Raw genomic sequence first — 12,933 nt, forward strand, 5'->3', positions numbered from 1 at the left:
GTCTAGAACTCCTGACCTCAGGTCATCTGCCTGCCTCAGCCTCCCAAAGTGCTAGGATTACAGGCGTGAGCCACCATGCCCTGTCTGTCCATTAGAATTTTAAATAAGCATACTCTTTTTGTTGTCTACCCTAGAGAAGAACCATCATACAGGCCCAGGGCAGCATGTATGAGGCCATTTTTTTTTTTTTTTGCAGAATTGTTAGTGACTGGGGAAAAAATGAAAACTTAAATGACCATCAGTAGAGGAATGGCCAAATAAATTATTATATATTCATAATATATAATATCAAGTATCTGTTAAAATAATGCCGTAGTTTATTCTATACATCATGTTATACTATACATAATGTGTATATGTAAAACATATATATAAGTATATTTAAAATTATATATGACGATAATATATTACTACTTAGAAAAAAACAGGAAGGATACACACCAAACAAATAACAAGGATTACCTCTGAAAGGTGGGGGAGAAGACGAGATTGGTGGCAGTGGTTAAAGGGGATTTTAGTCTTCTCTGTAATATATCAATTTTTAATTTTATTTTATTAATTAATTTATTTTTGAGGCAGGGTGTTGCTCTGTCATGCCACCATGCCCAGCTATTTGTTTTTGTTTTTGAGACGGAGTCTCACTGTCGCCCAGGCTGGAGTGCAGTGGCGCGATCTCGGCTCACTGCAGGCTCCGCCCCCCGGGGTTCACGCCATTCTCTTGCCTCAGCCTCCTGCGTAGCTGGGATTACAAGCGCCCGCCACCTCACCTGGCTAATTTTTTGTATTTTTAGTAGAGACGGGGTTTCACCGTGTTAGCCAGGATGGTCTCGATCTCCTGACCTCGTGATCCACCCGCCTCAGCCTCCCAAAGTGCTGGGATTACAGGCATGAGCCACTGCGCCCGGCCTTGTTTCTGTTTTTGTTTTTGTTTGTAGAGACAGGGTCTCGCTATGGTGCTCAGGTTGATCTTGAACTCCTGTCCTCAAGTGATCTTCCCATCTTAGCCTCCTCAAATGTTGGGATTACAGGCATGAGCCATTGCACTCCCTTGCCTGTTTCAATTTTTAAAAAGAAGAATATATATACATACATATATATATGTAGTACTTATGTTATTAAAAACAAATCGAATGAAAGAAAGGGTTGTCTATACCAACTAACTCCACTTTATCACCTCTCACTCAATTCTCAACCTGCTCCAATTTGGCTTTTATTCTGATCACTTCTTGCAAATAGCTCTCTTTCATGTCACCAATGACATTCACATCACCAAATTTAAAAAAAATATATCATAAGAAAATTAGCCAGGCGTGGTGGCACGTGCCTGTGGTCCCAGCTACTTGAGAGGCTGAGGTGGGAGGATTGCTTGAGCCAGGGAGGTTGACGCTGCAGAGAGCCCTGATCCTGCCACTGCACTCCAGCCTGGGTAACAGAGACCCTGTCTCAAAAAAAAAAAAAAAAAAAAGAAAAGAAAAAAAGGAAAAAGAACTGGTCCTACCGGATTATGGCCACCCACTCTCATGACCTCATTTTAACCTAATTACCTCTTTAAAGACTCTGTCTCCAAATAGAGTCACATTCTGAGGTTCTGGGGGTTAGGACTTCAATATATAAATTTTGGGGCAGGGTGACACATTTCAGCTCATACCATCAAGTAACTACAAATAGCCTTTCTGCTGGTCCTTCCACATCTGGTTTGGCCCCTCTGTTATCACATCTTCATGAAGTAGTGAGAGGAGCTGATAATGTCACTGGCCCTCCTCCACAACATGCACGTACACTCACATAGTTATAATTCTCCAGTGACTTTCCAATGTGTTTAGGAAAAAGTCTTCCTTTTTTTTTTTTTTATAGGGTCAACAAGACAATAGTAGTCTGACTTCTGCTGATGCACCTGTTTCCTTGCCTAAAACACTTCCCCTCTAACCCAACTGGTCCCCTAACCTAGTAATTTCACTTATTCTTTGAAATCTGGATTACTGCCCCTTCCATTGAGTCAATTCTTTGTTTTTAAAATTGCCTTTATTAAAGTATATTTTACATATAAAACTCACCCATCTTAGGTGTACAATTCAATTATTTTCAGCAACTTTACTAAGTGGCACAGTCATCATGAAAAATCAGCTCTAAGACATTAGTAGCCCCCAATTATTAAGGGTGCAAAAGTAATTGCAGGCTGGGCACGGTGCCTCACGTCTGTAATCCCAGCACTTTGGAAGGCCAGGGTGGGTGGATCACCTGAGGTCAGGAATTTGAGACCAGCCCGGCGAACATGGTGAAACCTCATCTCTACTAAAAATACAAAAATCAGCCGGGCATGGTGGCACATGCCGGTGATCCCAGCTACTCTGGAGGCTGAGGTAGGAGAATTGCTTGAACCTTGGAGGCGGAGGTTGCAGGGAGCTGATTTGGGCCAATGCACTCCAGCCTGGATGACAGAGCAAGACTCTGTCACAAAAAAAAAAGAAAGAAAAAAATTAATTGCAATTTAGCCATTGAAAGTAATGGCAGCCAGGCTTGGTGGCTCATGCCTCTAATCCCGGAACTTTGAGAGGCCAAGGCGGGTGGGTGACTTCAGGTCAGGAGTTGAGACCAGCCTGACCAACGTGGTAAAACCCTGTCTCTACTATAAATACAAAAATTAGCTGGCTGTGGTGACACATGTCTATACCACCAGCTACTTGGGAGGCTAAGGCACGAGAATTTCTTCATCCCTGGAGAGAGAGGTTGCAGTGAGCTGAGATCATGCCACTGCACTCCAGCCTCTGCAACAGAGCAAGACTCCATCTCAAAAAAGAAAGTAATGGCAACAACCGCAATTATTTTTGCACTAACCTAATAAGTGATGCCTCATGCCTATTTTCAGTTAACCCTGTCCCCAACTCCAGTGCCAGGCAACTGCCAATCTACTTTCTGTCTATAAATTTACCTTTACTGGACATTTTATTTTATTTTATTGAGACAGGGTCTTGCAATTTTGCCCAGGCTGACCTCTAACTCCTGGGCTCAAGGGATCTTCCTACCGCAGCCTGCTGAGTAGCTGGAACTGTAGGTATGCACCACCACACATGCTTTTGGACATTTTTATTTTTATTTTTATTATTTTTGGGGGGGCAGAGTTTTGCTCTTGTTGCCCAGGCTGGAGTGCAATGGCATGATCTCTGCTCACTGCAACCTCTGCCTCCCGGGTTCAAGCAATTCTCCTGCCTCATCCTCCCAAGTAGCTGAGATTACAGGCGCCTACGGTGTCTGGAATTGGTGGGTTCTTGGTCTCACTGACTTCAAGAGTGAAGCCGCGGACCCTCGCGGTGAGTGTTACAGTTCTTAAGGCGGCGCGTCTGGAGTTGTTCCTTCCTCCCGGTGGGCTCGTGGTCTCGCTGGCTTCAGGAGTGAAGCTGCAGACCTTTGCAGTGAGTGTTACAGTTCATAAAAGCAGTGTGGACCCAAAGAGTGAGCAGTAGCAAGATTTATTGCAAAGAGCGAAAGAACATAGCTTCCACAGTGTGGAAGTGGACCTGAGCGGGTTGCCACTGCTGGCTCAGGCAGCCTGCTTTTATTCTCTTATCTGGCCCCACCCACGTCCTGCTGATTGGTAGAGCCGAGTGGTCTGTTCTGACAGGGCGCTGATTGGTGCGTTTACCATCCCTGAGCTAGACATAAAAGTTCTCCACGTCCTTATCAGATCAGTTAGATACAGAGTATCCACACAAAGGTTCTCTAAGGCCCCACCAGAGCAGCTAGATACAGAGTGTTGATTGGTGCACTCACAAACCTTAAGCTAGATACAGAGTGCCGATTGGTGTATTTACAATCCCTGAGCTAGACATAAAGGTTTTCCAAGGCCCCCCCAGAGTAGCTAGATACAGAGTGTCAATTGGTGCATTCACAGACCCTGAGCTAGACACAGGGTGCCGATTGGTGTATTTACAATCCCTGAGCTAGGCATAAAGTTTCTCCACATCCCCACCAGACTCAGGAGCCCAGCTGGCTTCACCCAGTGGATCCTGCACCGGGGCTGCAGGTGGAGTTGCCCGCCAGTCCCACTCTGTGCGCTCGCACTCTCCTCAGCCCTTGGGTGGTGGATGGGACTGGGCGCCGTGGAGCAGGGGGTGGCGCTCGTCAGGGAGGCTCGGGCCGCACAGGAGCCCATGGAGGGGGTGGGAGGCTCAGGCATGGCAGACTGCAGGTCCCGAGCCCTGCCCTGCGGGAAGGCAGCTAAGGTCCGGTGAGAAATCAAGAGCAGTGCCGGTGGGTCGGCACTGCTGGGGTACCCAGTACACCCTCCGCAGCCGCTGGCCTGGGTGCTAAGCCCCTCACTGCCCAGGGCCGGCCGGTTGCTCCGAGTGAGGGGCCCGCCAAGCCCACGCCCACCCGGAACTCCAGCCGGCCCGCAAGCGCCGGGCGCAGCCCCTTTTCCCACTGGCACCTCTCCCTCCACACCTCCCTGCAAGCTGAGGGAGCCGGCTCCTGCCTTGGCCAGCCCAGAAAGGGGCTCCCACAGTGCAGCAGTGGGCTGAAGGGCTCAAGTGCCACCAAAGTGGGAGCCCAGGCAGAGGAGGCGCTGAGAGCAAGCGAGGGCTGTGAGGACTGCCATCACACTGTCACCTCTCACTTCATCAGGTTGATGAAGTTTCCTTCCATTCCAAGTTTGTTAATCGTCTTTATCAGAAATGAGTGGAGGCATCTTAGACAAATTCTTTCATCAAATCCTTTCAATAATCTTATGCCAGCATGGGCAAAATAGGGAGACCTCATCTCTACAAAAGTATTTTAAAATTAGGCCAGGCGCGGTGGCTCACGCCTGTAATCCCACCACTTGGGAGGCCGAGGCAGGTGGCTCACCTGAGGTCAGGAGTTTGAGACCAGCCTGACCAATATGGTGAAAATCCGTTCTTACTAAAAATACAAAAATTAGCCAGGCATGGTGGCGTGAGCCTGTAGTCCCAGCTACTTGGGAGGCTGAGACAGGAGAATCACTTGAACCCGGGAGGTGGAGGTTGCACTGAGCCGAGATCATGCCACTGCACTCCAGCCTGGGTAACAGAGCAAGACTCCGTCTCAAAAAAAAAAAAAAAAATTAACATGCATTCATTATTTGCATGACAGTCATGATTTATCTTTCTTTGAAAACTATCTTTTAACAGTGGCAAGGATAGGACAGCAGGAAGCCAGAGATGAAAGTAAAATGACACAGTTAAAAGTTTAGACATGGGTGGCCCTCATGCCAAGATGTCCCACGCTTGGGTCCCCAGCCTTGCACCCACCTTGCTGCTCAGCCTGCTGGCTGACCCCCAAAAGGCTACAGCCAAATGTGGTCTCTCCTTCACTTGCTCCAAAGGATTCAAATGCTGTGGCGACAGCTGCTGCCAGGAGAACGAGTTCTTCTCCGGCCCTTTGAGGTTATTCTGAAGTCCACCCTGGGCCTAACCCCCATAGAGCCACCCCCTCCCTGTAGCTTCAGCCCTGAAGAACATACTGGGGAACAGAAGGGCATTGACAATCCACCCTTCTGAGTCACCTCCTGCCTGGAATCTTGTCACCAGGAACCTCCTCCTCAGTGCCTCCTGGATCAAGCTAGAGACTGCTGGCACCCCGGGAGTGTCCCTCCCCATCCTGCCATGTCTCTGTTCATTCTTGGATTTAACTTATTGCTTTTTCTGCCCCTGTTCCACCCCAGCTGCCTCTCTTGTCTTGTGGGTTGGGCTGGAGTGACAGTATCTGTGCCCCCCCACAAGCCCAAGTGAGAGGCTGCCCGAAGGAAAATGCGAACCATTGGAGGTGCCCAACAGCAGAATGGGCTACTCTGAGGGGTAGTAACAGCCCCATTTCAGGAAGTATGCAAATCTTGACTGAACAGCCAACTCTGAGATTTTATCAGGGCATTTCTGTACTTGTGGGAGATTGGAGTGGATGAGCTCTGAGCCACCTTCCAGTCCTACCTGAATAGAGAAGAACTCACTGTAACCCCTGCAACACACGATAAACACACATCCTCACTGAAAAAATAAATAAATAAATGTTTAGACACTGGGATAAATGTAGGTAGGTTTAAGGAGAAGAGAAAATCTTATTGCTAAGGTTAGGCTTGAAAAGAAAGAAAGGACAAAAGACTGTTGAGTTACCTAGAGAAATCGCTGTTTCATAATTAGTATTGAATGAGTATCCTTGCTACATTTTTTAGTATATAGAAAACTGTAATAAAGACATATACCCGGCCGGGCGCGGTGGCTCAAGCCTGTAATCCCAGCACTTTGGGAGGCCGAGGCGGGTGGATCACGAGGTCAGGAGATCGAGACCATCCTGGCTAACACGGTGAAACCCTGTCTCTACTAAAAATACAAAAAATTAGCCGGGCGTGTTGGCAGGCGCCTGTAGTCCCAGCTACTCGGGAGGCTGAGGCAGGAGAATGGCGTGAACCCGGGAGGCGGAGCTTGCAGTGAGCCGAGATCGCGCCACTGCACTCCAGCCTGGGGGACAGAGAAAGACTCTGTCTCAAAAAAAAAAAAAAAAAAAAAAAAAAAGACATATACCCTTTTGTGGCCAGACGCAGTGGCTCACACCTGTAATCCCAATACTTTGGGAGGCTGAGGAGGGCTGATTGCTTGAACCTAGAAGTTCAAGGCCAGCCTGGGCAACATAGTGAAACCCTGTCTCTACCAAAAATACAAAAAATTAGCTGGGTATGGTGGTGCATGCCTATGGTTCCAGCTACTCCGGAGGCTGAAGTAGGAGGATTGCTTGAGCCTGGGAGGCAGAGGTTGCAGTGAGCTGAGATCGCACCACTAGTCTTGAAAAAAAAAAGGCACATACCCTTTTGATAAAAAGCTGATACTGGTGCAGGAATCAGATTCTTAGTCCAAAATCCAAGAGTTCAAAGGAAAAATCGAAAATTTCCACTCTCACCACATCATAGAGTATGTAAATAACAAAAATAATTACTCAACTGGGCACAGTGGTTCATGCCTGGAATCCCAGCACTTTGGGAGGCCCAAGTGGGCAGATCACTTGAGCCCAGGAGTTTGAGACCAGCCTGATCAACATGGATAAACTCTGTCTCTACTAAAAATACAAAATTAGCCGGGTGTGGTGGCGCATGCCTGTAATCCCAGCTACTTGGGAGGCTGAGGCAGGAGAATCGCTTGAACCTGGGAGGTGGAGGTTGCGGTGAGCCAAGATTGTGCCATTGCACTCCAGCCTGGGCAACAAGAACGAAACTCCGTCTGAAAAAAAAAAAAAAAAAAGGCCGGGCACGGTGGCTCACGCCTGTAATCCCAGCACTTTGGGAGGCCAAAGTGGACAGATCTTGAGTCCAGGAGTTCGAGACCAGCCCGGCTAACATGGTGAAACCCCATCTCTACTGAAAATACAAAAAATTAAGCTGGGCGTTGTGGCGGGCGCCTGTAATCCCGGCTACTCGGGAAGCTGAGGTGGGAAAATCATGTGAACCTGGGAGGCAGAGGTTGCAGTGAGCTGAGATTGCACCACTGCACTCCAGCCTAGGCAACACAATGAGATGGAGTCTCAAAAAATAAATAAATTAAAATAAAATAAAATAAAATAAAACAAAGAGGTGGGCGGATCACGAGGTCAGGAGATCGAGACCATCCTGGCTAACACAGTGAAACCCCGTCTCTACTAAAAATACAAAAAAAATTAGCTGGGCGTGGTGGCGGGCGCCTATAGTCCCAGCTACTCGGGAGGCTGAAGCAGGAGAATGGCGTGAACCTGGGAGGCAGAGCTTGCAGTGAGCCAAGATTGTGCCACTGCACTCCAGCCTGGGCAACAGAGCGAGACTCCATCTCAAAAAAAAAAAAGGGGGGGGGTAGGTGTGGATAGAAGAAGATTTAGAATTAATAATTGACTAATAAGGGAGGCCAACAGAACTATAATTCACTGTGATAAATTATAAATCAGAGGTACACATAGTGTACTTGGGAGTGCATACCACAGACACTTAATTCAACTCTGTGTGAGTGTGAGTGTGTGTGTGTGTGTGTGTGGTGTATGTGTGGAGGTAGGGGTGCTGCCAGGGAAGATTTACAGGGAAAAGTAACTTTCAACTTAAGAGCTGAACTATTTACAATAGCAAAGACATGGAATCAACCCAAATGTCCATCAATGCTAGACTAGATAAAGAAATGTGGGCTAGGCACGGTGGCTCATGTCTGTAATCCCAGCACTTTGGGAGGCCGAGGTGGGCGGATCACGAGGTCAGGAGATCGAGACCATCCTGGCCAACATGGTGAAACCCCGTCTCTACTAAAGATACAAAAATTAGCTGGGCATGGTGGCACACGCCTGTAGTCCCAGCTACTTGGGAGGCTGTGGCAGGAGAATCGCTTGAACTCAGGAGGTGGAGGTTGCAGTGAGCCGAGATCACGCCACTGTACTGCAGCCTGGTGACAGAGCAAGACTCCATCTCAAAGGAAAAAAAAAAAGAAATGTGGTACATATACACCATGGAACACTATGCAGCCATAAAAAGGAATGAGATCATGTCCTTTGCAGGAACATGGATGAAGCTGGAAGCCATCATCCTCAACAAACTAACACAGGAACAGAAAACCAAACACCTGAGTTTCTCACTCATAAGTGCAAGTTGAACAATGAGAACACTTGGACACAGGGAGGGGAACACCACACATCAGGGCCTGTTGGGGGATGGGGGGTAAGGGGAGGGAGAGGATTAGGACAAATGCCTAATGCACGCAGGGCTTAAAACCTAGATGACGGGGCCGGGCGCAGTGGCTCACACCTGTAATCCTAGCACTTTGGGAGGTCGAGGCGGGTGGACCAGAAGGTCAGGAGTTCGAGACCAGCCTGGCCAATATGGTGAAACCCCATCTCTACTAAAAATACAAAAATTAGCCGGGCGTGGTTGTGGAGCCTGTAGTCCCAGCTACTCAGGAGGCTAAGGCAGGAGAATCACTTGAACCTGGGAGGTGGGGCTTGCAGTGAGCCGAGATCATGCCACTGCACTCCAGCCAACAATGCGAGATTCCATCTCAAAAAAAAAAAAAAATTCCCTGTACAAGTTTTTTCTTCCTCTGATTCATTTTCTTATGACCTCTCTGTACTGTTTTTGCATTGTTTCTGCTAATCTGAAATTATCTCAAAATAAAAAGTTAAAAAAAATCATCTGTTGGCTATCCATTGGCCTAAGGATCAAGTCTAAACTCTACCTTTGCTTAGGAAGCACTGAATGATCTGACCCCTGCCCCATGCACACATACACCTTTCCAGTATCAAACTTCTGTATGGCTGAAATCTTGCTTGTATATTTCAGCTCTTAATTTTTTGTTGTTGTTGTTTGTTTCTTTCTTCCTTTACTGTTTTTTTTTTCTTTAAATTCCAGGATACATGTGCAGTGTATGCAGGTTTGTTACATAGGTATACATGTGCCATGGTGGTTTGCTGCACCTATCAACCCATCATCTAGGCTTTTTTTTATTTTTGTGGGGTTTTTTTGTTTGTTTTGTTTTTGAGACAGATTCTCGCTCTGTAGCCCAGGCTGGAGTGCAGTGGCATGATCTTGGCTTACTGTAACCTCTGCCTCCTGGGTTCAAGCAATTCTCCCACCTCTGCCTCTCGAGTAGCTGGGATTACAGGCACCTGCCATCATGCCTGGCTGATATTTGTATTTTTGTAGAGATGGGGTTTCACCATGTTGGCCAGGCTGGTCTTGAACTCATCACCTCAGGTGATCCACTCGCCTCGGCCTCCCAGAGTGCTGGGGTTACAGGCCTGAGCCACCACATCCTGCCAGAGATCTTTTATACCCTTCACTGAGCCTCATCTAATAAACATGGTACAATGATCAAACTAAGAAATCAATATTGGAATAGGGTGACTATAGTCAATAATAATTGTACTTTTTTTTTTTTTTGAGACAGCGTTTCACTCTTGTCATCCAGACTGGAGTGCAATGGCATGATCTCGGCTCACTGCAACCTCTGCCTCCCAAGTTCAAGTGATTCTCCTGCCTCAGCCTCCTGAGTAGCTGGGATTATGGGCTCCCACCACCACGCCCGGCTACTTTTTGTATTTTTAGTAGAGACAGGGTTTGGCTATGTTGGCCAGGCTGGTCTCGAACGCCTGACCTGAGGTGATCCACCTGCCTTGGCCTCCCAAAGTGCTGGGATTACAGGCGTGAGTCACCGCGCCCAGCCAATTGTACGTTTTAAAATAACTAAAATAGTGTAATCGGGCCAGGCGCGGTGACTCATGCCTATAATCCCAGCACTTTGGGAGGCCAAGGCAGGCAGATCACCTGAGGTCAGGAGCTTGAGACCAGCCTACACAATATGGTGAAACCCTATCTCTACTAAAAATACAAAAATTAGCCAGGCGTGGTGGTGCACGTCTGTAATCCCAGCTATTCAGGAGGCTGAGGCAGGAGAATTGCTTGAACCCAAGAGGCAGAGGTTTCAGTGAGCCGAGACCACGCCACTGCATTCCAGCCTGGGCAACAGGAGCAAAACTCTATCTCAAAAAAAAAAAAAAGTGTGTAATTGGATTGTTCACAATACAAAACATAAATGATTGATGGGATGGATGCCTCCTCATTCTCCATGATGTCATTATGTCACATTGCATGCCTGTATCAAAACATCTCATGTACCCCCACAAATATATACACCTACTATGCACCCACAACAATTTTTTTTTTTTTTTAGACAGGGTCTCACTTTGTCACCAGGCCGGAGTGCAGTGGCATGATCTCGGCTCACTGCAACCTCTGCCTCCCGCGTTCAAGCGATTCTCCTGCCTCAGCCTACCGAGTAGCTGGGACACCGTGCCTGTCCAATAATTTTTTAAAAAGGTAATTATCACATAAAAAATAAATAAATAGGCTGGGCACGGTGGCTCACGCCAGTAATCCCAGCACTTTGGGAGGCAGAGGTGAGCGTATCACCTGAGGTCAGGATTTTGAGACCAGCCTGGCCAACACATAGTGGAACCCCGTGTCTATTAAAAGTACAAAAATTAGCCGAGTGTGGTGGCGCACACCTGTAGTCCCAGCTACTTTGGAAGCTGAGGCAGGAGAATCACTTGAAACTGGGAGGTGGAGTTTGCAGTGAGCCGAGATCACAGCACTGCACTCCAGCCTGGGTGACAAAGAAATAAACATTGGCCCAATACTATTAAACTAAACTACAGACTTTATTCAGGTGTCACGAGTTTCCCACTAATGTCCTTTTTCTGTTTAGGATCCAATTCAGGATCCCACATTGCACTGAGTTGTCTGTCCAGTGAAGGATTTTAAAGAGCAGTGAGACATGATCAGATTTGCACTATCAATTTGGGAGAAGCGTATTTAGATTGGGGAAATTGGGAGGAAAAAAGTGAGTCAAAGCAGGAAAACCAAGGGGTAGGCTAGTTTGGTCCTGTCAGCACACAGCATGAAAGGTAAGATGTGGCCTTTGGAGCTGGCATACTTGGCCTACCATGGACATTAGTCCCCTTTTGGAGGTTCCAATAAACTGATCTAGAAACACGGCTTAAATAGAGCATGATTCCACTGGATCACAGTATTCCTTTGTTCACTACTTAATTTGGGTATGTACATATTGAAGTGAACTAGAAAGAGGATGGAAACTGCAGCTGGGATACCTTTAACTGCAAATGATTAGAAACTTGAAAAAATTATTAAAGACCTAGTAGTTGTAATAATCTGGTTTTTTGTTTGTTTGTTTGTTTGTTTTTGAGACAGAGTCTCTATCACCCAGGCTGGAGTGCAGTGGTGTGATCTTGGCTCACTGCAATCTCCATCTCCCAGGTTCAAGTGATTCTCCTGCCTCAGCCTCCCAAGTAACTAGGACTACAGGCCCCTGCCACCGTGCCCGGCTAATTTTTCATAGAGACGGGGTTTCACCATGTTGGTCAGGCTGGTCTTGAACTCCTAACCTCAAATGATTCGCCTGTCTCAGCCTCCCACAGTGCTGCGATTACAGGCGTGAGCCACTGCACCCAGCCCTGTAATAGTGGTTATTTTTTTTTTTTTTTTTGAGACAGAGTTTAGCTCTGTCACCCAAGCTGGAGTGCAGTGGCGCTATCTCGGCTCACTGCAACCTCTGCCTCCTGGGTTCAAGTGATTCTCCTGCTTCAGCTTCCCGACTAGCTGGGATTACAGGCGCATGCCACCATGCCCAGCTAATTTTTGTATTTTTAGTAGAGACAGGGTTTTGCCATGTTGGCTAGGCTGCTCTCGAACTCTTGACCTTAGGTGATCCGCCTGCCTTGGCCTCCCGAAGTGCTGGGATAATAGGCGTGACCCACCGCACGTGGCCAATAGTCTGATTTAGAAATTTTCTTTAATATGGCCTGAAGCACCTGGTTTGTAAAGTGCCATAATTTGCTTTTCTCTCTTTTGCGAAATTGTTTGAGTGACACTACTTATCACAGATTTTCCAGTTAACTCTCTCTAGGCAGTATTCTCAAAGCTTAATGCCTAACTTGACATTCATATGGTTCACTCAATTTTTTTTTTTTTTTGAGACTGAGTCTCACTCTGTTGCCCAGGCTGTAGTGCAGCAGCATGATCTTGGCTCACTGCAACCTCCACCTCCTGAGTTCAAGCGATTCTCCTGCCTCAGCCTCCCTAGTAGCTGGGATTACAAGCGTGCGCCCCCATGCCCGGCTAATTTTTGCGTTTTTAGTAGAGATGAGGTTTCACCATGTTGGTCAGGCTGGTCTCAAACTCCTGATCTCAAGTGATCTGCCTGCCTCAGCCTTCCAAAGTGCTGGGATTACAGGCATGAGCCACTGCACCCAGCCTTCACTCAATCTTTTGTTTGTTTCTGAAACATTTTTAATGAACATAGCTGGAAGATTAACAGCTATATTACCTCACAAAAGGAGTTTTAAAAATTACCAAATACTTTATACTTCCTTTTAATATCATTATTGAAAGGTGAAGCCAGCTGGACTTCC

At 47.1% G+C, this 12,933-nt stretch overlaps 1 pseudogene; it reads left to right on the forward strand.

The window, feature by feature from the left end:
* The first annotated feature begins 5,229 nt into the window (after positions 1-5,229).
* LOC129476317 (transmembrane protein 92-like) lies at positions 5,230-5,513 on the forward strand (annotated as a pseudogene).
* Positions 5,514-12,933: the final 7,420 nt, after the last annotated feature.

This window comes from Symphalangus syndactylus, chromosome X (assembly GCF_028878055.3).
Source record: "Symphalangus syndactylus isolate Jambi chromosome X, NHGRI_mSymSyn1-v2.1_pri, whole genome shotgun sequence".
Lineage (NCBI taxonomy): Eukaryota > Metazoa > Chordata > Mammalia > Primates > Hylobatidae > Symphalangus > Symphalangus syndactylus.